Source organism: Molothrus ater, chromosome 4, assembly GCF_012460135.2.
Source record: "Molothrus ater isolate BHLD 08-10-18 breed brown headed cowbird chromosome 4, BPBGC_Mater_1.1, whole genome shotgun sequence".
NCBI lineage: Eukaryota > Metazoa > Chordata > Aves > Passeriformes > Icteridae > Molothrus > Molothrus ater.
In genome coordinates, this window is record NC_050481.2 from 60,510,171 (window position 1) to 60,536,002 (window position 25,832).

The 25,832-nt window shown below is 36.7% G+C and overlaps 1 protein-coding gene across 5 annotated transcripts in view; it reads right to left on the minus strand.

Moving 5' to 3' along the window:
- JAKMIP1 (janus kinase and microtubule interacting protein 1) overlaps positions 1-25,832 on the minus strand; it is a 228,491-nt gene that overhangs the window by 163,632 nt on the left and 39,027 nt on the right. For 3 of the 5 annotated variants that reach the window (XM_054514760.1, XM_054514756.1, XM_054514759.1), the window contains exon 3: positions 12,112-12,306. The exons of 1 other annotated variant lie outside the window; for it this stretch is intronic. The gene's annotated coding sequence lies outside the window, so the exon portion shown is untranslated. Of the gene's footprint in view, positions 1-10,143; positions 10,202-12,111; positions 12,307-25,832 lie in introns of those variants that run through there. One more of the 5 variants, XM_054514758.1, reaches the window with a different exon arrangement.

Genomic DNA, 25,832 nt, shown 5'->3' on the forward strand with positions numbered 1-25,832 from the left:
CCATTATTAATTTGCTTCATGAGTAGTCAGTATAGAAGTTTAATCTGTGATATTTTTTTTTCCCCACTCTGCTCTTCGGCTCTTCTCTAATAACCCAGTGCTCCACAAGACCAAACTCTGGAACAAGTGCTATCAATGCTGAACTACTTTCCAAACCCATGTTCTCTGCAAATTTAAAAATATTCACATAATTTATCATTAAATTTTTGATAAAGCAGAAAGGTTCCTACTTTAAAACTGAACGACATTACTGGAGTATTATATTTCCAAGAAAATTTTTATCTAATTGCCATCAAACACTAAGCTGCTCCTTCCAACCTACTACTGATGGGGAGTTATTTAGAAATTGTTTAGAATGAAAATCCGATTCATTCCTTAGCACATACTTTCCACAGGGTTAATGACTAATACCTCAGGTGTGTAGAGAAAAACTAAACACCTCAGTCCTTGCAAGCACTGGTAAACAGGGGGTGAGTTGAATATCTTGCTTAGAATGACAAGCCAAGTCAGATGAAAAGTGAACAGAACTCAGGACACCAAGTTTCAGTCTGTTTGATGATATTCCCATTGAGTTCTTTCATTTGTAAAAAGCAATTGAAAAAAACATGAACTTTACCAATTATTTGCTGAAGTAACTTAAGATAGTTTTTTTCCTCTCTAATATCAGATATCCTTCCTTTGAAGTATAATGATTTATCAAGTTATCCTATTCAATAATTTTTTTTTTGTTCCTTGTATTCATATATGAAACATTTTCATATACAATCTATGAAAAAAACAGGAACTTAAATACATTTTAATTTTGTTATGTATTAGACCTACCTTACAAAACAAATAAACACTGGTGCTATTGTGATTTTACACATAGTAGCTGATTCAAGAGAAACAAATCAGCAATATTCTTACAGTAAATTTTAAAAAAGGAACTCTTTGGTGAGTAGAAGAAATGTGAGGAATTACTGCTGTTAATAAAGGAATTTCATGCTATTAATCTATGGCGTTTCTATGATGCTCAAGTTGCATTTTATACTCAAATTAGCCTTAGAGCTACAGAGTTCAGCATTATTCTTTGAAATACTCTTCAGAATTAAAAACACATCTCAAGGCATTGCTCTCAATTTTTTTCCTTTAACTCTCAACATTTGAAAATTTTACTTTTCAAGTAAAATAAAAGCTTAGACCCAGAACCTGAAGAAAATCATCCTGTTGTCTTATAGGCATTGAGGGAAGGAGAGTGGGGAGGGAAGCAAAAGCACCACCTCAGAACCAAACTAAACATAATACATTTTTTAAAACCACAAAACAAAACAAAAGAAATAACCAAAAAGCCAAAAAACCAAACAAACAAAAAAAAAACCCACAAAAAAATAAAAAAATTAAAAAAAAACAAAAAACAAAAAAAACCAAACAAAAAAAAAATTCCAGGAAACAACCACCCATCAAACTGCATTGGTGGGCATAAAAAGAAAATTTCCATTTTTACTCTTCCCTGGATACATCTTCCAGCTACCTATTTCAAAAGCAGGAACTATGGCAACACAAAGCCTATCTATATACTCAGAGAGGCACACAGCCCAGGCACACAAGGGCTGAAGCAGAGACTGCATCCTGATTCCCAAATGAAAGGCACAGAACCAGTGAGTGCCCAGATTCCCTCCTAGCTGACTTCCCACATTTGATATTTGGATAAGGGTCAGGAAAAAAAAAAAAAAAACCAAAAAAACCCAAACCAAACTTGTAAACATGGTAAGAAAAAAAAGAAAAAACACTCCACTCTAACAAAATTTTACTGACGCAGATGCTTCAACCAACAACCTATTTATTAACTCCCCATATGTCTGCTGAGAGGCAAATTTATGATGTCACCAGGATACAGTCCCACAACCACTCCATGACTAAAAATAGCCAATTCCTACACTCTGAGTTCTACACACTTCTTGCAAACCTTGGAATCATTTCAATGTATTTTATATTTCACATCAAGAAGATAGATAGGAAAGAGTAATGGATTCTAAAGCACAAGTCACGTTTTCAGCAGTCTCTGGAACATACCAAGCTTCTGACTTTACTTGAAAGGTAAAGGGGCAATTGTCATTGAAGAAAAACAACAAAATAAATAAACTTGATTGAATCTGAACCAACTATACAATAGTTTGGGGGATTGTTCTGTAAAAGATCAAAATATTTAACATTATTTCCCTTATAGATGTTTTGGGAAATCCATTAAATTCTTAACATACTAGAAAGTCAATCAACTGAACAATGCCCTAACTTCCAATTTTTCTTCTATTTGCTTAGCAGATTTAAAGGAAGCTTTTTATAACTACCTCAATCTCTTCCCTGATTTTATCAAACAAGACAAAAAACAACATAATGAATTGTTATATGATTATTCTAGATGTTAAATATCAATAAAACATAATTGAAAAAAGAAAAATCAGTTACTGCAGAAACATGAAAGTGTAGCATCAAAGAATTTTGATTACATAAGGGTAAGGAAAAAAAGGAACCCAATACTTTCTATTGAAAAGTAAGTCAATTTAAAGAAATTCAAGTCTTGAAACATGATCCTGTATGAACTACACAAAAGTATGGGGAGAATTGTATCTTTAGAGAGTGAGTCTTTCAGTAACAAACAGTAATCAACAGGAAAAGTAAACCCATAACATCAAGTAATAAATATGGATAACATTAGAACACGAGCAATTTACTAAATTATATCAACCAAAATTCTGCATTCCAGCCTTATTTCAGACTTCAACAACATTACTCAGCTGCAGCACAATTTTTGGAAGGTGGAATTGTCAATGAGTCATCTCAGCTGAAACACCAAGCCATTATTCAGTAACTGGAGGGAAATAATAAAGCTTCTTCATCTCCCCACCGCACCTCCACATAAATAGAGTGTCATTCTACTTCAACTTTTTTTATTTCAACCTTTATCTTTTAATTCTGCAAAGCCTACTGCAGCTACCCATAACCCTCACTGTGCTTGTGAACATGAGATATAAGTACACTCTCAGCATACCCTAATTCTGTATACTCAATAAGTTTAACATAAATTTTATTGCCATAGCATCTGACAATAGTAAATGCAGTGGACACAGGTGCAATATTAAGTTCAGAAGTAACCTGCAGTTCACCTATGTTATATTATAGTTTAAAAAAACAGTGATAATCCACCAGAGACTGTATGGGAAAGACAACATTCATAGCTGCTGATGCCCAAGGCACATTTCTCACAAGGCTCAGATGACCTACATTTACTGCTTCAATTCTCAGTTCTGTGTAATAAAACATGACTGAATGGATAAAAGCAGAAGAACCTCTACAGGATTGTAAAATAATACTCATCCCACCAACAAACCTAAATGCAAATTATCAATACAGTTTTCTAAGTATATTGTAGACTGGCCAACTTTCTGATATCCCTTTGTAGCTACCTACAAAGACAAATCTATTTCTGTAACAGTAGAACCTTTGAGGGCTACTGTAAATCATAGCCCACTTAGGGAAATACAGAGTTTCCTTACAGTGGAACACTTTATAAATGTCACTTGTTTTTTTGATGGATAAAATCAGAAACATCTTTGTTGTCAGCTAACAGCCCACATTCATTTTTTCAGATTCACAACCTAAAGTACTGAGCCATTCTTGTTTTAATAATATGCATTATAGGGCCACACTATACAGAAAGCAATCACCAAGAAACTATAGGCATTTTTTCATTGCATTTTTGCCAGAAGACCTCAAAGAAACAATCCTGCAGAGCCATGTGGAACAGAGCTTTTCTTGGTGGAGATTACAGTGTAGCATGAGTCAGGCTTTTATGACACTCAGATTTCCACAGCAGGTGACATCCCACAGATGAGCACAGGCTGTGTAAAGCACTCAACTCCTCAGGCCAGGTTAGTAATTGCTTCCATATGTTTTTCAATGGCATCTCAGCAAAGGTGATCTGTGATTCTGTCACTCCACATCCTTCAGAAAATTCCCAATGCCCTCATGAATCAGTACCCAGGTTTTAACTTCCCACCATGAATCACAGCCTTCCAGGTCCTTATACAGCAGTTGATAGAACTAATTGTCAAGTTCCTAAATGAATTTCGCCATTGTGTTCATTTTCTCTTCAGTGAATTGGTTGCCTGTGATGTGGGCATCTGTTAAAACATATGCAACTAAAATATGTATCCAAGTCACTGGACACCAACAGCAACAACTAAAAAAAAAAATAAAATAAAAAAAAGAATAAGCATATCAAACTCATTTAGATGCTTTGCACACACAAAAATATGTAAATGTGTGTGTACATGCTAGTAAAAACCATGTGACACTGAATTTTTATTTTTGATTGGTATTACTCCATGCCACTGGATAGCAATCAGTATATTAATGGCTTCATTCTAGTGAAAGAACATAACAGCCCACCAAAAACACCCCAAAAACTAGCTCTTGGTTTAAAATGAATTATAACAAATAAAGAGGAATGTCTGAGACAAAAAGGACACAGCATGAGGAAGGAAAGGGATCCTGCACCTCCCTTCTGCACTACACAACATATCCATACACTTGGAGTTACTGAAAACTTAACCTGAATCCCTTCTCAGAAAGCTATGAGCTTGATTCCAGGACTTTTTTATTTTAAATAAATAGAAAAATATTTACTGACTTCAATGAATGTAGTAAATTATTAATATTTACCCAATTTCACTTATAGCACTGTTTCAAGGATTTACCAAATCATTAATCATTAATATTGCTCTATTAGCCCTCTTAAAAGACAAAATGCTACAAAGACGAGTCCTGTGACACACATAAAATAAAAGAGACACTAGCACAGAAAGGCAAAGTTCAAATACAACTAAAAATGGTAAAAGAGAACCCTTCCTCCACAACCTTCACAACTCAGCTCTGTTACACAACCCCAGTGCTTTAGGGTGCTGGGTTCACCACAGCTGAGAGAGGCAGCTCTAGGCAGAGCTGCTCCCCTGATCTCTGGGCCAGTTCTTTCCTTTCCAGCACAGACAGGAGACCTGACGTGATGGCTCCGCCTGGCACAGCGCATCAGCCCCGGGACCTTCTCACTGTGCCCTGGGTCTGAGCAGGGGATCCCTCTGCTCCCACTGAGGAGCAGCATTCCCATTAAAGCAGAATACTTAGGAGCAAAAACAGAAGGAGGAAGAATGGGCAAGTTACAGCATTTCTCAGTTAGGGCTAGATAAATGGCAAATACAGAGACAGATTCTGATATCTTTATTGACTATCACTGACACTCCACAAATATAATCAGCCTGTCAAATTTGGGCTTTTGGATTATCTGGAGCAGTTTTGTTTAGCTACTCACCTGATTTTTGCAGGAAGCTTCCTTTGGATATTTTTTAAACCTATCACTATTATTATTGTGAAGGGACTAACTAAAATCTGAAACTAGAAAAATTTAAAATTCAGGGATGACAACTGCGTAAAAAATGTATAAGGACTCTGAAAGGTTTAGGGGGAGAGGTTCAGATTCCCAATTTGATGACTCAAAAGAGAGGAGGAACCTCAATGAGAGAAAAACTGGAGCTGTCTAACACTTAATTGCATCTTGAATATTTATTATTTTGTAAATCAACAGGATAGACTTCAGAGGTCAGGCAAGTGTGAGGAGGAGAAAAGGTGCTGCTGGATGTGATACTAGTTACCAGCTGAACAGTAAAGCAGAAGGGACATGATTTCATTCCAGTGTCTCTGATATCAATAATTATTTTGTGCTGTTGATCACCTTGACTAAGTCTGTAAGCTGCCTTATACTGTGCCAGACAGCTCATCACACTCTCACCTCACTGCTCCAAGCACAGCAGAGTCACACAGCTCTGTGCAGAGCAGCACAAGCCCATCAGTCAGAACAAACAAAGAATTACAAAACTTCTTCACCTACCAAGGGATGGCTCAATTTTCACACAACTTCTCATTAAAATCAAGATTCTTAGCCAAAATGAAGGTATCAGCCTAGACCAGTAATACAGGAAGAATGACAAAAGAACATACTGCATTTTTTCCAAATTTCCCATCATGGTCCATTTTTGAAGCCAAATTCCTCAGTTCCTGAGATCAAAGCAAGGATATACACTACAGAACTGGCAGTGCTATTGCCTTACTTTAAAGACTCATAGAATTCCCAAAAAGGTGCTCAAGAATTTAGGACCTCAACCTTGTGTTTGATTACTGCATCAAGGACTCCTGCTCAGCTTCAGTGTTCTTGAACCCCACGTGCAAATCTAATTTCAAATCTAACTGGATAATTATTATTATTTTCTTATTGGCAACACGCAGGCTAAAGTGTGATGGATTTTGGTTCCATCTACAGTTCTGTCAGAGATGCCTTGTATTTTCTATACCAAATCACTTATCTCTCAGTAAAGTAGGCATTACACTTCCAGAAAGACTATCAGAAATGTATTCTGAGGACAAGATTATGAAATAAGAGACTAGATACATGTAACGAGAAATGGAACTTAAGAGACTGCAATACTCATTGCAGTGAACAGAGTTTAAGTCACTCTGGGAATGGGCTGATGCAACTGCATCACCTGGGATAAAATATTTGGACTGGGTGTTTCAGCCAGACAGGAGCTTCTTTCCCCTCTCAGCTCTCTGACAGGGAGCTGTGCAATGGCTTCAAACCACAGGCAGTGAAAAGCACAGCTAGATACTAACACAGCAAGAGCCTGGAGACAAACCTTTGCTTCTCTCTCTCTGGTTAAACAGGACAAACATGACAAAGCACAAGAAAAGCACAGAATAGAAACTGTGAACTCTTTGTGCAATCATCTTCCAATATCCGCAAATAGAGAACGCTTCACCACCGTGAGAAGACTACAAATAAAGTACCCTTCTGGTAACTGCCAGCAAATTTGATTCAAACCATTCCAGACTTGTTGGAAATGTTGTTGGCAAGTTGGCCACCAGAAATACAAATGTACTCTCTGACAAAACTAGCAGTTGAATGTGGCAGCGATGAACAGTTGCAGGAAATATATTTATCCAGATACATGTATCAACATCATAATTTTAAGGATAGCATCCCACAGAATATTAAAAAGATGCATTCAGTCATGGTATATCATTAAAAAGAGGGAAACAGGCAGGTACATATAAATATAAAACTCCAGAAATACTCTGTGACACACTACTACAGGCTGTGACACTTCCTGTTGTCCAGATTAGACTGCCCCAAAATATTGTGAAGCTCAGAAATTAATCAATGCACAAACACACACACACACACACATATATATACATATGGAAATAAAGCTTCCTAAAAGCTTCCTAAATTAGGGTTAATGTTACACAGAACCAGACTAATTGAACATACAACTCTGAGTGCTTTAGTATGCAAGCTGTGCATGCAACTTATGGGGGTATTCAATTTATGGGGCACAGCACTGCTAGCAGTGTACCCTAAACTGCTGAGTGTTGTCATGGTCAAGCTTATTTGGACATTTAGGAGGACTAAAAAGTGATTTGTTATTCACTCCAAAGAAAACATCCTGTTTACCTATATAATGTCTCTCCTTTACTGAGGATCAAGACTGCATTTCACTACACTGTTTCAGACAGCAAATTGTGAAGATGGTTACAGTGTTTTGCAGAAATTTGGGGCCAAGATATGTCACCTAAAGCTTAGAAAAGTCCCAATGGTTAAATGAAAAATGTTTATGCTTCATTGCTTCAGAACACAAACTCCTTGCCATGGTGCCTGCAAAGAAGGCTATTCTCTGGAAAGTCTAAATGGCTGTAAATCATCTGTGACCACAGACAAAAATTTTTATTCAAGTTGTATTATCATGCAAATTTGACACAGTTGCAACCCTATCTATGAATCTGGTTGATAGAAATTATCTTCATATAGTTTCTGCTATTAATTGATGTTCTTGGTGTTCCGTTCTGTTCCTCTTCCCCCCTCATCCCCTAGAAGAGGTGGCAGAGGGAAGCCTCAAATTTAGGGTGCTGGCAATGACTTTACAGACAAACTTAGTCTTAATGAAGACTCGGTGGAAAAATATGGAAATAGGTATTGCCAAGAACTAGCCTTTCTACAGCATCTCCCTCAACTTGAGATGAAAGTGTGAATAAGATTTTCCTTTAAGGTTAAGGTTATCACAGCTATGGCAGTAAGACTAATTTTTCACCTCCTACATAGAAAATCCTTACTAGCAAAACTGAAAGCTTCATGTATATATCAAGACTTGGATGTTACCTGTGCACATCAAAGGGGAAATGCTGAAGTGCTTCCTGTTTCAGTGAACAATGTGAAAAATGGGAGTTCTTAAGTGAAACCATACTCATTCCCCTCCCAGCACATAGATATTCAAATGGCTACACTCCAAACACATACTATTTATTAATTTTTTTGCAGTAGAGACATCTGGAAACTTCACAAAGGTTTTAACTAACACTTCCCAAATGTTGTAAGGGATTAAGAATTGAAAATTTCTAGACGTTTGCTTTGAGATATGCAAGCCTTCACCAGTAAGTAAGAAAGTTATGTTTCCTTTCATTGCCTCAGAGTATGCATTTTTAATTCTTACACTGATTGTTGGAAGTTAATTGAAATGCCCAAATACTCTCTGCTTCCCTTCTACTACAAAATCTCACATTATTGTCTTGTGTTGTAATAAGATGCAGCACAACTGTATAAATATAGTATGTGCAGATGTGCACAGAATGGGTTTCCTTCAGAAAAGATACGTTGCAGGTGTTGAGATTAAAATCAGTGTCCTTCAAGATTTTTCTCCTAGAAATCAATGTTTACACAATGCTATGCATAAAACAGGATTTTGCCCATGTGCATACATATATTGCTGTAATAAAATCCCATTATCAAAGCTACTTAATATTCAAAACACCATTTGGAGCTGTTGACATTACAAATTAATTGAATCAAAGAGCTGAGAAAAACAAACAAAAAGCCAAAAGAAAGACAACCCTAACTAAGAGAGAGCCTATTTATCAAGAAAAAGCAGCAGGTGCTGTAAAACTGGTATATCCTAAGGAATTCTCAGAACTGTCAAGTTTATGGCCTCTCACTACTGTTTGTTGAATGCACATCACATAGGCTACAGGCCTCTCACAGTTCATACCTTTTGGCCTTTCACAACTGTTTATTGAATGCACATCACATAGGCTACAGGCCTCTCACAGTTCATACCTTTTGGCCTCTCACAACTGTTTATTGAATGCACATCACATAGGCTACAGGCCTCTCACAGTTCATACCTTTTTTTCCCATTCATACTCCGTTATGAACATACAAGGAGCTCCAGAAAAGACTGAAGATCTGCTGTGCTTTAATACTGGACAGCAAGCCTGAGATATCTGAGAGCCCTTTCCATGGTGTCAGAAAAAACTGTTGAGTTTTCTTTTTAAGACCTCTTGCAAACACTCAGCACATAGATGATTACTTTTAGATGACTAAGTGCAACATCCCTTATCTTATCTCGACACAACCATAACCAACCACAGACTTATCTAGTGGCAAAACATGTGTGGGCATTCTGCCAGAAGCTGCACAGCCACCAGCCACCCAAATGTACTCTACCTTGTTACACTTGCAAGTAAGAAAACCTCTTGAAGCATATTATAGTACTTGTTTTCTGTGTTTGGAAGATAATGGATCTGTAATCACATGGCAGTGAACATAAGTAATATTTGTATAGAGGATTAGTCAGCACAGTTTTTTTGTTCAAAGGATCTTAAGAAAAAAATTGAAATGTGAGATCAATACCAAAGTTTATCTCAATTTAATTTTCAGTATTCAGAGAAAGAAGGAAAATAGCAATCTTTGATAGATTTCATGATCAGTCAGCAAAAGCAAGAAAGAGCCACTTAAAAAAATGTGCCCGGTCTTATGGCAGGGCAGGCATGCTGCAGCAATCCTAAATTTTCACAGAAGCAGCCAGCTATTCTCTAAAGCAAAGTGCCAGCTCACAGCTGCATCACATAGCAGCACCACTCCTGCATGAATGCTTGGGTTTGCACTTCCAGCCTGAGGAGACACTTGGAACAGATCAGGAATAGTCTAGACAAATAACAAGACATTGACATGCAAGAAATACAATCAAAAAGAAAAACAGGGACCACATAAGCAAGATTTTTTACCATAGCATTGGGAAAATGTGCATAGCAATCCAGAAGATGAAAACCCACTGTGCAAATTTTCATAAGCTAGTTCCAGCTGTTAGGGAAGATACAGATAATTGGCACATGATGAAATCACTTTCCAAAACACACTGGCTGTTGAAGACTCATGTTTAGAACATTTCATCTTTATCATGCAGAGTCAGCTAAACAAACTATTAAGTCTAAATCAATTTTTTAATCTGTGGTCCACTGTTTAGATGTATGTACAGGAACAGAGCAGTCTAAAGGACAACAGGGGAATAATAATCTTTAAAGAGCATCCTTTTGAAATTTAAAAATTACCTCCACAGAAAGCCAAGTGATAATATCCATCAGCTAGGTTTAGAGTTCAGCATTTTAATTCTTTCTAAAATCAGCATCATTTACTTTCTGTTATGATTAATTAGATATGTACATAATCTTTTTAGATAAACCTAAGACTGAAGTTTCTCATGCATTTACCATGAAGGGTTAAATCCAGTCAGAAGAAAAAGATGAACAGGTACAGAAGAGAGAATTTACTGGTCACATCAGTTTATCTGTTGCCCCCCCAAAAAAATTTAGTTACAAATTAGAAATTACAAATGAAAATAATTATTCTCTATAATGAAAGTTAATTCCATTAGCAAATGTTATTTTAGACACTTTTTTTCACTCTGTTTCTTTATAATGATATACTACAATGGAATTCTGTGAAATGTTAAGATCAAAGACACTACAAAGAAATAGTAGCTGTATTGGAGTGTCACAGAAAACAGATGGACCCTAAGACTCATTCTATATCCTACATTTTTTTACTTTCTTTCCTTCTTCATGCCTTTTTTATTAACAATCATGCATTCTACAGCTGTCAGTTCCCACAGCACTTGCCTTATTTAGTGTCATACTTTTCTATTCAGAGAAGGAAGCGTTTACCATGCAGTATACTAAATATAACAAGGTATATTTCAAATTAAGCAAAGTTTGAGTAGCAAAGAGGCAACAGTTTCAATATGCAAACTACAAAATAGCCATCGGGAAAGGATATTTCCTGGGTTACTGCTGCTTTTGTTTTCTTTCTGTACAACAATTTCCTGGCAAACTTCAATACCTTCAATTTCTCAATATCTTTCTAGATAAAAATGCCTTTTTCTAGGGATCAACAGCATTTTGCTGCAGAAAGAACAGTTACACAGAGTGGGGGTTTACTACTTCCTAATATTTCTAAGCCTAAAAACTCTATCATCACTGCAGGACTACCACAAGAAGAAAATACCGAAAATTGGGCATGGAGTTAAACTGTCATCCTTACCATACCTCTGTAATGGGAGGAACGGGTAATTTCAGATACCAGGTCCTTGAAGCAAACAAAATATTTTGCTGGGGTTTATGCATGGCATGCATATCTGCCTGCTGAATACCCAAACATGCACACATTATAAACACATAAAACTCAGCAGAAGGTTGGGAAAGTCTGCCAAAGGAGCTTAGCTCTCTTGACTGAGACCAAAGCAACTAAAGCCTTTCTTCTTTACTCATGGTGACAAATACAGGTGAGGTAACACAGTGCTCAAGTTAGCAAGCATAGGATAAATACAAGACACTAAGCACCCTTCTGTTCTGCACATCTTAGATGCCATGGGTGGTAGTGGTGGGGAAACCACTTAAAAAATTAATTAAGAAATCACAAGTGAGAAAATGTTTATATCAAGAATCTGTTCAGTGAATCCAGAAAACATCTCTATAAAGAGAATGAAAGCATCTCACAAAAAGACAAAAGCTTCATACAGATTTGGTTTATTTTATTGCCTGCAAAATATGGTTGTGTTTACAAGTCTCTCTCAGCACAAAAAGAATGTCAAACTTGAGGCTTCAAATGATATTGTCTCTAATAAAATGATGGCATCATATATGTATGGCAGATTTATTCTCTTCCTACCCAACCAACATGCTGCCAATGCACAGTACCTTTCTCTTGTCCACAGGTTTCTGAGGCAGTTGTGTTTGATTTTAATTTAAAGAGGTGAAGACTGAGCAGCACCAGCAGCTGAGTCACAAGTTATGTTTGTTCTGGGACTTTTCACACCACAGCTCCTAGTCCTATTGGAACATTCTCCTTTTCATCACCAAGGAGGGCTTCCAGAGCAATATTAGTGACATCATCTGTTAAACAAAAGAAGAGATATTTAATACAAATCAGGTTTCATTAAAAGCTTTGATGATAGCAATGCAATGGAAATTTATTTACACAGGGTAACAAAATGCAGCAGAATAAGGTATCTATGAAATTTCAAGGGTGGCATCTTCTCTCCATTAAGAACACACATGGAATGGTGGCCTTTCCTAGATGCTCCTCAGTGAAAGCAGGATGGAAGCTGCTAGGATCCTTGGCAACTGGATGAAGTCAATCCAGAATGCTACCTCTGTCTAGCTAACACTGAATTTGTATTCCATTTCAACACAAGTTATTGTGTTTTAGGATACCAAAATCGTCATGGTGGCCACCTATAAATTGTCACATACAGATTGTCCACTGCCATGAATCTTTATAAATACCAAGAGTATACCAACATAAGGAAGCTATCATGTGTCATATTGAAAGGAGGACAAGACTGAATTTTAGAAATTAATACTGTGCTTGAAGGCAATTATCACAATTTCCTTTCTGAAAACAAACAATCAAAAGACAATGGACGGGGCCTTGATATTGTCTTACTTCATATTTCTTTTTAGTACTGCAATGTACTTTGATCACAAGGGGAAACAACAGAAGCATTTGAGTTTTTTATTGATGTTCACAGCATGCTAATTTGAATTGGTATTTCCCGTGCACAGAAAAATTTATAGAAATAAAATTATCATTATGGGGTATCTTCATGGAAAATATCACTCTGAAAGCTTAATGACTGAAAGCAATACAAGGTCCTTAATGAGTATCATTTACCTCAGTTTTCCTAGAGTCTCTAAACACCTTTAACTACACCTTTCATGGCAGAATGAAAAAAAGAAAGTAAAAAAGTACTAAATCTTCTAACTAAAAGAAGTGCTAAATCTTCTCTTGGTATACCCCTTGTGTTAGAGATTGAGGACAAGTGAATTGAACAAGCCAAACAGATTTCAGCAATGTCTTAAGCAGACATGGCCATATGGGGGTCTCCAAAGCAGAGAGTTGGCAGACACAACACAGAACAGGTCAAACTCTTTGCCTTTGGGCAAGAGAGCTGAAAGCCAGACAGAATTCCACATATGAACCGTGCTGAAACATGATGGATATAACTACTATCATGTACAATGCTCAAATCTTCACAAAAAATATATTCACATAAAATACATCAGGATTGCATCCAAGAGTATCAGTCCCAAAAACATAAATTCAAAACCACTTTCTTCGCTGGGAAATCCTGCATTTCACTCTAGGGGTTTCTTTAAGGCAACACCATGTATTCTGTTTTTAGTGGTCTAAAACCCTAATCCTTTATTTGTTCAATAAAGACAGGCATCTAGGTAGTGTTTAATGGAGAAAAGAAATCTGCATACTCATTTCCTTAGGGCCAAATTCACTGTTGTGATAGAATACTTTGAAAAGGATGAAAGTACAGCTAGGGCCAGATCATGGCAGAAGATCAAAGTGCTGAAACAGCTTAGTTGGCATATTTAAGTAGCACAAAACACTGGAAAAGAGGAATTCAATTTATTTATATAGTAACAAAGCTCCTCAGGACAAGCACTCTATTTTTTATGACGTCAGATACATCTCACTTTACCCCATCTTCATTGTCCTTTTTGAGTTGCCCTATTCTTAACTATTCCAATCTTGTTATTCCATATAAAAAATTTTGCTGCTTTCTTCTGGCCTTCAGCTAGCAATCTGAATACATTTGAATAAAAGGGAAAGAGAAGGTTTCCCTATATTAATATGCAATATAGAAACACCTAAGACAAAGCAAGAATTTACTTGTGAAAGGCCAGTAGACAGCAATAAGGCCAATAAGATGATAACAAAACAGACCAATACCCACAAGACTCAAAAGTGAAAAAAAAACCAGAAAACCACAGCTCCAAATTCCAAAGGTACCTGGGTAATTTGTCTACATTGAAAAACATACATATTTAGAATATCTACTAATTCTGTAATAGTAATACTTCTAAAAAGTAAGTTATTTGACCCTAAAAAGCTTATTGTTTAGATTAATTTTTTGAATTCTCTAGTAAACTTGGAAAAAAAAATATCTTTTATTTTTGGCCAACTGTCCTCACTATATTACAAGAGTAGTGTTTACAAAAGCTTTGAGAGAAGAATGAAGCAGATATCTAGAATGTGTGTAAGTTACAGTCATAAGAGCAAATAAAAAGAAGTAGCATAGTAATTTGATAATATCTGCTTCTGAAAGTGGATGTTTCAGTACCATAGCGTATGAGTGAGATTAAAAAAGAAGATTAATTGGCACTAAGTCTTGCAAAAACTGGGGCAAATTTGAAATATTTAATTATGCCAGTCAGTACAAGTTGTTAAAGTGCTATTCACAGCGAATTACCAGCAACCACTGGAAAACTACAACCTAATAATCCTCAGTAATCTTCCTATAGCTTCTTAAAAGCTATGGTAATACAAAAATAACTTAAAGTAATTGGATACTTAATTTCTCATTTCCAGTAACTGCTAAACTAAATCTATTTCTAATGGTGGAGAGGAAGGATCAAGAAGGGAAGCTATTACTGTGGAAATTTATCTGTTAATCTACAAACAAACAGAGCATAAACTACAGCTGTTCAAATTCATTCAGAATATACCACACACACCAAAAGCACCTCCAAGAACCAAAACTATTATAGAAATAATTTGACAGATGAGCTATGTTTGATACATTACTAATTTCACTCAGTGCAGTGAAATCACCAACATGTTCATATCCTGTAGTTATGGCAGCAAATGCTGAATAAACAAGTTGATTCAGTTATGTTCTTTATCATATAATGGTTCTCTAGGCAAAATATAGTGTTTTAAAAATGAAGGGTTTTCTCTATGGAGAAAACCATCTTTGTTTGTATGGAAATAACTATCAACACTTGTCAACACTTCCCAAATAGGAAAGGATGGAAGGTATTCAAGATTGTTCAGGTTTTTAATCACAAACTGCAATACACAGAATCTTTAGTCAAAGTTCTGTTTCTCACACTTTTACCTCCATCATTTCAGGCAGCATTGCATCTTGAAAGCAAGAGAAGTTTAAAGGTAAGAGAGTAAACACTGATGCCAGCCTCCATCCTTTCCTCGATAGGAAAATAGACAACAGATAGATTTCATGATCAGTCAGTCAGCAAAATAGACAAAGCACTCAGGTCCTCAAAGATTTTAGCCAGATCTGTTCACATGGGGCATCTTAGTCCATTTTAACTCTTAAACAGAGTGCATTACTTACAGAAGTTTAAAAAATTAACTAATAAGGTGGACAGCTAGTTTAGATTTCTCAGAAAGCAGAACAGCTGAGGACAATTCCTCTGGCAACTGGGGTAATGTTGTGTACAGTTCACATATGCAGGGTCTGTGGACTATAAGGGGTAGGGATCTCAAAAAACCACCTTATTCTGTAGAAGGGTGATACAAAACCTTCCTTCTGTCCAACACACCTCAAACAGAAACAGGCAGGGTCCAAGTATAATCCCCAGAGCAGAAAAAAGAGCAAACATCCTTGGCATATGGTAACAGAAATCAGTTTCCCTGAATGTTTTGGAAGCCCTCCCTATGTCTTTGTACAGCTGATCCACATTTTGAAGACTTTTTGAAAACAAGGCTTTTTTGCTTTAAAATGACTAAGCATAAAACAATACTGACCCAAATAAAAGGCAATTTCTTTAGGAAAACAGTGCTGAACACATCTGTGAGTTCTCTGCAGCAGTTGCTAGAAATTTCAGTTGGCAAATGCTTTGTAATGAGAATATGTACATTACCATTGGCTTTTTGTCAGAAGTTATTCTAATTGACAGCTAGAGGAGTGGGAGGAAGGGGTTCTTTCATACAACCAAATGTTCAAGGATTAAAATGCATATTTTTTTCCAAAACCTATGACATTTTACTATGGTGCCTTGTATTCTACTCTAAAGCTTTCTATCCATAATATTAATTTGATTTACAGCTTTTTAAGAGATCTATTTGTCAGGCATAAAAAAATACATGCAAGGAGACTGCATCTCCCCCCTTCCTGCCCCTGCTCTGGGATTTCTGACTGCGATACTTTGGTACCAGATTCCCTGGGATTTCCAATAGAGCAAAAACTTTATTTACATATAAATAACTGGCACGGATGCAGCCCTTCATGAACAACTTAACATTTTGACAGCCAGAACCTGCCAGCAACAAACACTGATGCCCAACATACATCACTTGCTCTCTCCTTCACCCATTCAGTGTCTTCCTAGTACACAGAAATGTGCTGCCTTCTGCTGTGGCTGCACCAAAAGCAGACTGGGAGGGAAAAAAAAAAAAAAGAGACAAAAATATAGAAGAAAAAAAAAAGTGCTATTTAAAACAATCCCCTGAAAGCAAAGACAATCTAAAGAGCGGCTTCAATGTGAATGCATCATGGCCCAAGGAAGAAATAGCACAGATCATGCCACAGAGTCATCCCCTTTCAACACAAAGAGTTATCAGCAGGAAAATACTGTGGCATGACCTTTATAGACCACTCTACATATAAGCAAAAAGCACTTTGAAAAATGTGCAAACACTTCTTTCCATAGTGAACACACCATGGTGGTTTGTTCACTATGTAAAGAAGTCTCTATTCTTTACATAGTGAACAAACTTAATGGGCACAAAAAGACTTCACAAAAAGAGCACAAAAAAACTCTCTTCTTATTTTTAATACCAACTTTGCAATTGATATAGCTAAAATCAGACATGATAAGCAGCAAGTTCTTGGCTACAATACATCTTTCATTACTACCAGGGAATACTGATGAAAACTTTCCTGATCTGTTTTAAACTCTTGTTTTTATTGCAAAATATATCTTTGGTGGACAAAACACAGAACTTTTATTTGGATACTAGAAGCAATGACAGATATAGAAGTAGTCATTCACTTTCCTGCCTCCCTTATGTTACATCTTTCTGTTTTGGCATCCCCATAATAGGGAACCCTTTGGGATCGTTTGAACTTCTGTCAGCAATGATGGACTACCAAAATTAGGTCAACAATTCAAATTTATTTCCATGCTATTCTTTTTGCCTTGCTGCAGATTACTAGGCCACAATTCCCAGATGGAGAGCCTACCAATGACTGAAACAGAGCTTTCAGAGGAATTGGTATCATTCCTGACACCTTGCTGCTTTAATTGGATTGTCAAGGCAAAGAAAAATCTTCCTATTCTTTCTCTTTTTCTCTGAAGTAAGGGCTAATAGGGATTCTTAAGCATGTGTTTCAGAAGATTCTGACTTGCTTCTACAGTTGATTTAAACCATAAAACACATTTAGAAAGTAAGCTAATTACAGTGTTTACTAGATTTTATAAGACAAATACTGTGTGCAAACTGCAGGACAGGGTTACTTTTGCATGCAGAATGAGGCAGATCTGTATTCTCTATGTTACATACTGCTTATGTGTATTAGTCATGCAAAAACTTTTTCAGTAATTAAGATGAAGGGGGTGAAGTAGCAATTGGAGGGAAAACTATCCATATGAACTAATGTCCTTTAAGCCTACCAATAATTAACTAATAAAGTAATGATGGCATTCTGTATTCATTAAATATCAAATGCCCTAAGGCTTTAAAGAAAACACATTCAATGGTCTTTCAGTGGGCATGGCCAGAGACTGGTTCTAACTAAGAACCAGTCTTTTTATACTTTTTAAAAAAAGGAAAAAAATAATCAGTCAACATAAAATGTTTTCTCCAACACAGATTTCTTTGCTGAAGGCTAAGACTGGTGACACCTCTCAGCCTGTTTACAAATGTTTGTGGGCTCTTTTTGCTCCCAGGTCTGTCAAAGGAGCCAACCTACTCCCTGGAAACTCAGACATCCAAGACCATTTCTCTCACACAAAATAAGCTTATGGACAGGTTCCATACAGAAAAGTGGTCTTAGGCTACTCAGACATTACAAAAGAGACAATTCTTTTTGGTTAACATTAATTTTTATATTACCACAGGATTTATACAAATGCAAAGATGGGAACACCAGAATTTTATATAATCAACCATAAAGCATAATCTTTAAAAGTATAAAACTGATGGGCCTAACACTTCAGTAGGAGCATGTTGAGTGCATTAAGAACCTTGAAGGAATATTCCTTTCTTTATACAGTCTTAAACACTGGTGAGTTTTGAGAACTTTCAAGAACAAAATAAATAATGCTCTTCAACACACTCATCTTTAGTCTTTTCTGACTGATGAAGAGAGAATTTCAGCCATGCATAGGCTTCAACATTAGCTCTGTGTAAGTCTCATCCCCTGGCTGGACACCTCTTGCTGTCTGCCTGTGCGACACCAGCAGGGAGTCCAGGTCTGTAGGCCCCCCACTGCAATGGGACAAGAATTAATGTTGTGCCATTGCTCTGCTTTGCTGGCAATGCTTTGCTTCCAGATCAGCTTCAAGTTGATGAGTAACAATTTTTGTCCTCTGGACTTACCCAGCAACCAATGTTATTTTGCTTTTACTCAGCTTACTCACAGCTATAGGCTGGCACAGTGAAGGCTTAAAAGACCATTTTTCTTCCCTACTCCCACAGAGAGTGTCCAGTGATGCTTTATCAAAGTGATGTAAGATCACCAACTCACTCATTTTAGATACCAGAGATTTTTCAGTTTTAAAGCCTGTACAAGGATTCCTCATATGTCTGTCACTGGTAAAACAACTTCATGTATTTGCATTTTCCTTCACACAATGGAAAAGCAAAGGTTTCATCCTCCAAAAAGAACTATTTTTTCAGTGGTGCTCCACAGGGCCTAGTATTTATAAAATGTAAGTCCAATGCAAGACTTATTAGACTATTCAGGCCTTTTAGCTTCTCTCACATATGGCTTGTTAATTTGCTGTTTTGCCTCAGCAGTTCATGCAGTATATAAATATGCATGACACTTATTTTACATTTATATGAGTACAAGCAAATACATAAAATGGCCTCATAAAGAAACAATTTAATCCCTAAATCTGAACAACCTGAAATCTCTTTCCTATATCTTAACTGAAAATCTTTTATGCAAATGCTATTCAATTATCAAACTTAACTTTAACGTGATTAATTTAAAAATAACAAATTTTATCATCAGCATTTGCAATTAGTTTGAAAATTGATAAATGTGACCACTGCTATAAGTAATAGTGTTCACTTTTAATTTCCTTGTGTACTTTAAGAAATCTGCATTGTGTCATAACAGTGGTACTTCATGGTATGTGCACTAGTTTTCAGAGTTTTTGACAAATTAGTTACAAAACTCTTCTTTGCACCTCTGTGGTAGTCCTCCCTTTACAAGCCAGATCCTTAGAGCTGCAAGAAATCTTAAAATATGTTACCCAATAAGGGAAGATTTGAAATTAGTACATTGAAAATTTCAACCCAACTGAAAGCCAAGTGCTGTGCCAAGGATCTTTGCCAGCTGGAATTTGGTATCATGTGAAAAACTGGAATAGTATAAGCTTTTGCTTTACAGTGTTACAAAGATCTCATAGGATCACAGTCTTTCCTTTAATTTTTCTCATTCATTTTAGACAAATTCCTGGCTTTAGGGGATGGTCTGTATACAAACACTTGTAACTCAATAATTTTTGGGAAATTAGTTCAAAAAAAGGCAGATCAGTACATAAATAGATAAAATAGCTGTAAATCTAAAATATATAGAACAGCATAAAACTATCTATCTGTCAGGAGGGGGGAGGTAGGATGTCAAAGACCCATTACTGAGATATTGCACCATAACGCCACTAGTTCATATGTATATTCCTAAGGACAGACTTGTATGTATGCATACAAGGAGCCATATTAAAGCTTAAAAGTAACATTAGGCTAAAAGAAATTTCATTTTTAAATTTAAAGTACCAGCTTTTCCTATTACTCTTTTTGCTTTTTGAACAGAGGCCCCTTAATTTTGAATCAATGTTGCAGGGTCAACTGGAATATGCTCTAAAATCCATACAGGTCTTCAGACAAGTTATCAGCCCTCCATCCCCCATTCTAGACACCCCTAAAAATCTATTTTTCCCTCTGTGACAAATTAACTATTATTCTACCTAAACTCTCTTAACTTGTAGTTCTTCACATAAAGGTGCTAATTTGCTCCATGGGTCAAACTCAAAGTCACAGGTGTCCTGGGCTCTGTGCCAAAGTCTCTGAGCCCCCTGGCAGGGGCTCGAGCCACCCAGGACAGCCAGAGGGATGTCCTGGCATCTGACATCTCCTCTCTGTCCCTTAACACGAATATCCCCATCTCCTTATTAGCAACAGACAGTGCCTCTCACAAGATTATTAAAGTAAGAAACAAAGGAAATCATTTACACTGAATCTACAGTTTTACTGAACTCCTCACCCAAGAAGAAGTGAGCAGGTCATGGCTGGTGCTCCTCCCTTGCAGGCAGTGTGTGCCAAGGGAAGAGGTTTACACAAGGTCACCCAGTGACTCAGCAGCAAACTCTGGAGAAGGACCCAGGGCAGCCCAGCCCTGTGCTCAGCCTCAGCAGCAAACCTGAGCTCCCAGACCCGACAGCATCCATCAGCTCTGCTGAGGCACAAACCCAGTGACCTTAGGTTTGCAGCCTATCAGCAGTAATGCCTCAGTTCCAACAGCAAAGTTAAAATGCCTGTGTTTTCCCTGTAAAGCACCCAGCTGCTGTGAGCACAATACAGATTTCAGAATAATAATAAAAATGACACGAGCTTGTACATCTGCAAATTCTGTGCTCTCTTGCAGATTTTGACAAAGACTTACCATTTAATAGGTATCAGAATCCAGATAGCCTATTATTCCACCTACTCAAAAATGGGATATTTTTCTGTTCAGAAACAGCATGTTAAAGTGATTTGCAGGAGATGGTAAAAGTTTCCTTCTCCCAGAAACCACAGCAAGTTCAATTAACAATGACAAGCATAAGAGCTTGAAACAGACACTGTTTGATACAAAGACATCACTATCTTGCAGTAAAGGACCTCATGCTAGTTTTACATGAACAAAGAGCTGCTTCCAATTAAAATCATAGTAATGGGGGATGGGAGGAAAAAAAAAATCAACCCAAATACTCTCCATGTACTTGCCTTTATGGAACAATTACCCGGCAATGAAGTGACATCCTTCTCCAGCCATTTTGCCAAGAGCAGTGTAAGGGAGTGCTGAAATGTGTGAGCATGATGGCTGCTAAATTCTACTTCTCTGCTAATTGCAGTCCAGTTATTTATCCAGCTGAATCCTCACTGTGAGGATTTCATGTGTGTTAACAGCACATTTCACAACATACATAATTTTACAGCTATTAATGAAAATGCATCTTTCAGTCAAGAAGTATTTAGATATTCAGAGATGCAAAGAGATAGAGTGATTTCTTAAACTAGGCATCCAATATATGTTTGTAAGTGTAATTTATCTACCACAGATTTTTCAGTTCCTCAGACTGAACACTACCTGTCTCAGTTACTCCTGTGCACAGAAAGAGCAAAGGCTTTTGGCATTCTCAGTTCAATACATTTTGTTCACTAGCAGCACCAAAGCCACACCTCACTTGTATAAAGGAAAGCCCAAGACTATTGATACCAAAACTGCAAACTCAATGTAAGTTTCTTTTAACATACTAGATTATATTCTTCCTCTGCTCCATCTTCCTACTCTACAGAGAATGAGAACTCTTTTTCCTGATGGAAACAATATCTCACCACTTCTTCCTATTCTCTTCATCTCATTAATATTTTTGTTTGCCATGAGAACTAAATAAGTTTTCTTCTAGAGATGTTCTGGCTGACATACATCTAAATAAAGTCAGAACAGGTCTTCTTAACTCAGAATAAGCTGGTCTTTAAAGGTGGCCCCTTGTGTTTCAGACATAATTAAAAGGCTGCATGCCCAAAACCTTGTCTAACTCTTCCACTGACATCAGCTGGATTTAATAAAGCTTAGGTGAGTGTCCCTGCCTGCAGACATTGTCTTGCCAGTATAAAGAGTCAATGACCTCTCTTGAGGAGTAAACATCTACAACTGGAATCAGGAAAAATATGTTGGAGCAATTTTGGTTATCAATGAACAGAAAGACAGGAAACCACTGAGCTGTATTTTGACAGAGCTTTGCCTTCACTATTGCATCAAGAAGTTCTGCTTCTAGCCTCCCCAGCAAGAGCTGAAAATACCAGCTGTGAAAATCTGGCTGTCCTAAAAATATGGCAGCCATGGCCTTCTCAAGATACATTAGAGAAACTAATCTAGTTCCACTAAGTAAATTAAAAGTAGAAACACACCTCCCAAAGCCTGGTGTCTGAAATCCTTTTTCCTTCCTCTCCTCACACATTTTTTCCCATATATATATATAAAAATTCACATACACACAGCAACACATATGCTGTACACCAAAACAGAATGCTGTCATTAAATGACATAGCCAGAAATGGCTACAGATTTGGCAAGGAAAGTTCATGTCTGGGATGCATAACAGCCTGGTCTGAGCCTCAGATGCAGCAACCCCACCAAGCATTAGCTGGTGCTCACTAAGGTCAGGAAGAACTTGAGCTGGAATGTGCAATATCCTGGTAAAACATCTATCTTGCACAGCAGTGACACGGGGAGGAGGCAGCCTGAGGAGCTTTGTGCACACAAGACAGGCCCTGGGAGGGTGGGGTTTTCTGTGTTTGTCACTCCTCCTGCAGCTCTTCAGAGATCTGTTCACACAAACCTGCAAAATCCCCACCCTTCAAGAACACAAGAAGGGAGAGCAGGAACAGACACAAAATTGCTTCTAGCTCTCCCACAAGGGAGTTCTCATTATTGTGACATATGCTGAGCTTAAAATCCTTGCTGTGCTGACTGCACTAACACAGCTCAGCTTGTTTTACTTTGCCAGCTCATGAAGTTCAAACTCAGCATCCCTAACTGCAGCCCAGTGCTGTTCTGACATTTCCACACCTGTGCAGAGTGAACTCCCATTTTAAAGTTACAAGAGACATTTGTATCAAACTTGTTTGCTCCATAACAAGCTAATTTTCATATTAATATTGATATTCTAATAATAATAATTTAATATTCATATTAATATTCTAATATTATGTTAAGAAATATCAAGTTAAATTCTTTGCAATACCAAACATACTGTACCAAGTATTTTTTATTTACGATTCAGTTAAAACAATTTATGTCAAACAAAATTATCTACAATACTATCACCTCATTTGTTTTTCTGACAGTTAAAAAAAATTAACCTATTTTTCACTTTTTGTATAATACAACCTTTAATGAGAAGCATAAAATAACCACAGAACCATAAAGCACTTAGGGTTGGAAGGGACTTGAGAGATCATCTTGGTCTAACCCTCCTGTCATGGGCAGGGACACCTCTCACGAGACCAAGTTGCTCAAAAAATTGTGCACTTACTTACTAACTCTAACTTAAATACCGAACAGAAATATTTAAATAAACTTCTTTGTCCAGTTTCAGGTTTTTGGGGTTTTTCTTTCTTTGGTTTTCCCACACTGGATAAATCATTTAGCTTTATACCACCCTTTTTTTACTGTGTATTTAAATAAACACCTGCCAGTAAATAAGTTTCAGATGAAATAGACTGCTGCTGGAGTCAGCAAAGATATGTTAGAAAAAGAGAAATAACATATGCATGCTACTACATCAAAGTATCCATATTTATTAGGCACAATGGAACAGTAAAGGCAAGGAAAGTGCAAGCATCAGCAGAACTGCTTGATCCTGATAAAATATATTGAAGAAGCCAAGTAAAAGCTGGCTTATACTTAGTCCTTATCTACACAGCAATAATTTATATATCTTTATATATACAAAGATGTATATTTAAATGTATATGTACACACATCCAAGATTTTTCTTTTACCAACATGGCAGTTCTTACACATTTTCTCTCTAAAACATTATTGATAACACATCACTTAGAAGTCCTTTAAGGGGTTAAAATGGGAAGATGGATACTTTGAACTCTTATTTCTGGCACAGATTTCCTTTGTTGCAAGACAGGCCTACAGAGTCAGAACACTGTGGACATTACCATTTCTGTGGTGCTGTCCTAATTACCCCTCTCTGCCTACCTTCTAAAGGTCACGGTGCTGGGTTTGCTCTTTTTGGTTCAGCACAGCCCAAAGGTTTCTAAGGAAGCTGTTCACTAGGTTGCATGTATCCATTATAATTTAAAACCCAACAGACATTATAGTTCTTCCTTTCCACAAATACCACTTTAGGCAAACCTGCACTAAATTCATTCTATCATACGGCAAACGTTCACCTTTTTTTAAATCCTTGTGGGATTCCTCACAATACTCTTTAACTAATGCAATTTGTTTGCTGAAAGCACAACAGCTGCTGTAAAACAAATTAAACTTTATACTAAAATATTGCTAAGTATGAAATGTCACTGTATTTCAGATTTGGTGAGTTCAAATCTAACTTCAGAGCACTGAATACCTAACACAAAGGAGAAGTAGTTTTTTAAATTTAACAAAGTAACTTGAATAAGTTCCATTGAATATGATATGTGTGAGATAGCCATCTAATTATCATCAATTTTTACATACCAACTCAAGCAGTAGCATCTGGGAAAAAATAAAATGAACCTATAAGGTGATTGATGCTTGATACTATTGGTGCTATTTCACCCAGAGAGTTACAGAAAGTAAATTATCCCTTTATTCCATGAGATCCTCTGCCTGCAGTACAGCAATAGGATAAATTATCCCTTCCCATTTGGTTTTGATGTTTACAAAATATGACTTGGTACAGATACAAGCAAGCCATCAGCATGTTTGCAGAGGGAGGAAAATGATTTACACAGACACAGCTAGATCCTCCAATGCATACACTACTTGTTACTCTAAACTACATGAAACTTTGTAACTGTATTTGGAAATTTTAGAGCAATCTGCTTTAATTCAACAGGCTAGAGGCATGAAATAAAATGGAGGCCCCGAAAACTGCTCTTTAGAATTGCATTAAACCTGAAGAATATCTCCAATTATTTCTGTTAAGAAACAGATGCATTGAAAACTTTGCAAGTACTATTTACATAATCCCAATAACAAATTGCTGAAATTGAAAAAAATGATGATTGAATATTTGGAACTGAGGTCTTTATTCACAACCAGCTCCATAGATTTCTAGGATACAAAAAAGACAACTGATGTATCGGTACCATGAATGTGTAAATCAAAAAAAAAAAAATTCTATTACAGCACAAAATGTATCTTTATAAAACATACTATATTTATAGCCTTTTAAAATAATTAATGGTCTCCAAAATGAGACAAGGATTAAAACATCATGAGCAAGTGATTTTTTTTTAACAACAAACATGAGCAGATAGAACAACTTGAATACAAGTCAGATCTTGTCTAAACTACAAAAGCAAGATAACAAGTTATAAAACAGCTGGCTCCTGCTAATTACTATTTCTAGATTTATTGGATTTTGGCCTAATTAAGAAATTTAATTAAAGCCCAATGTACAGCACAGACAATAGCTGCATTAAGCACAGCAGCTTGCGG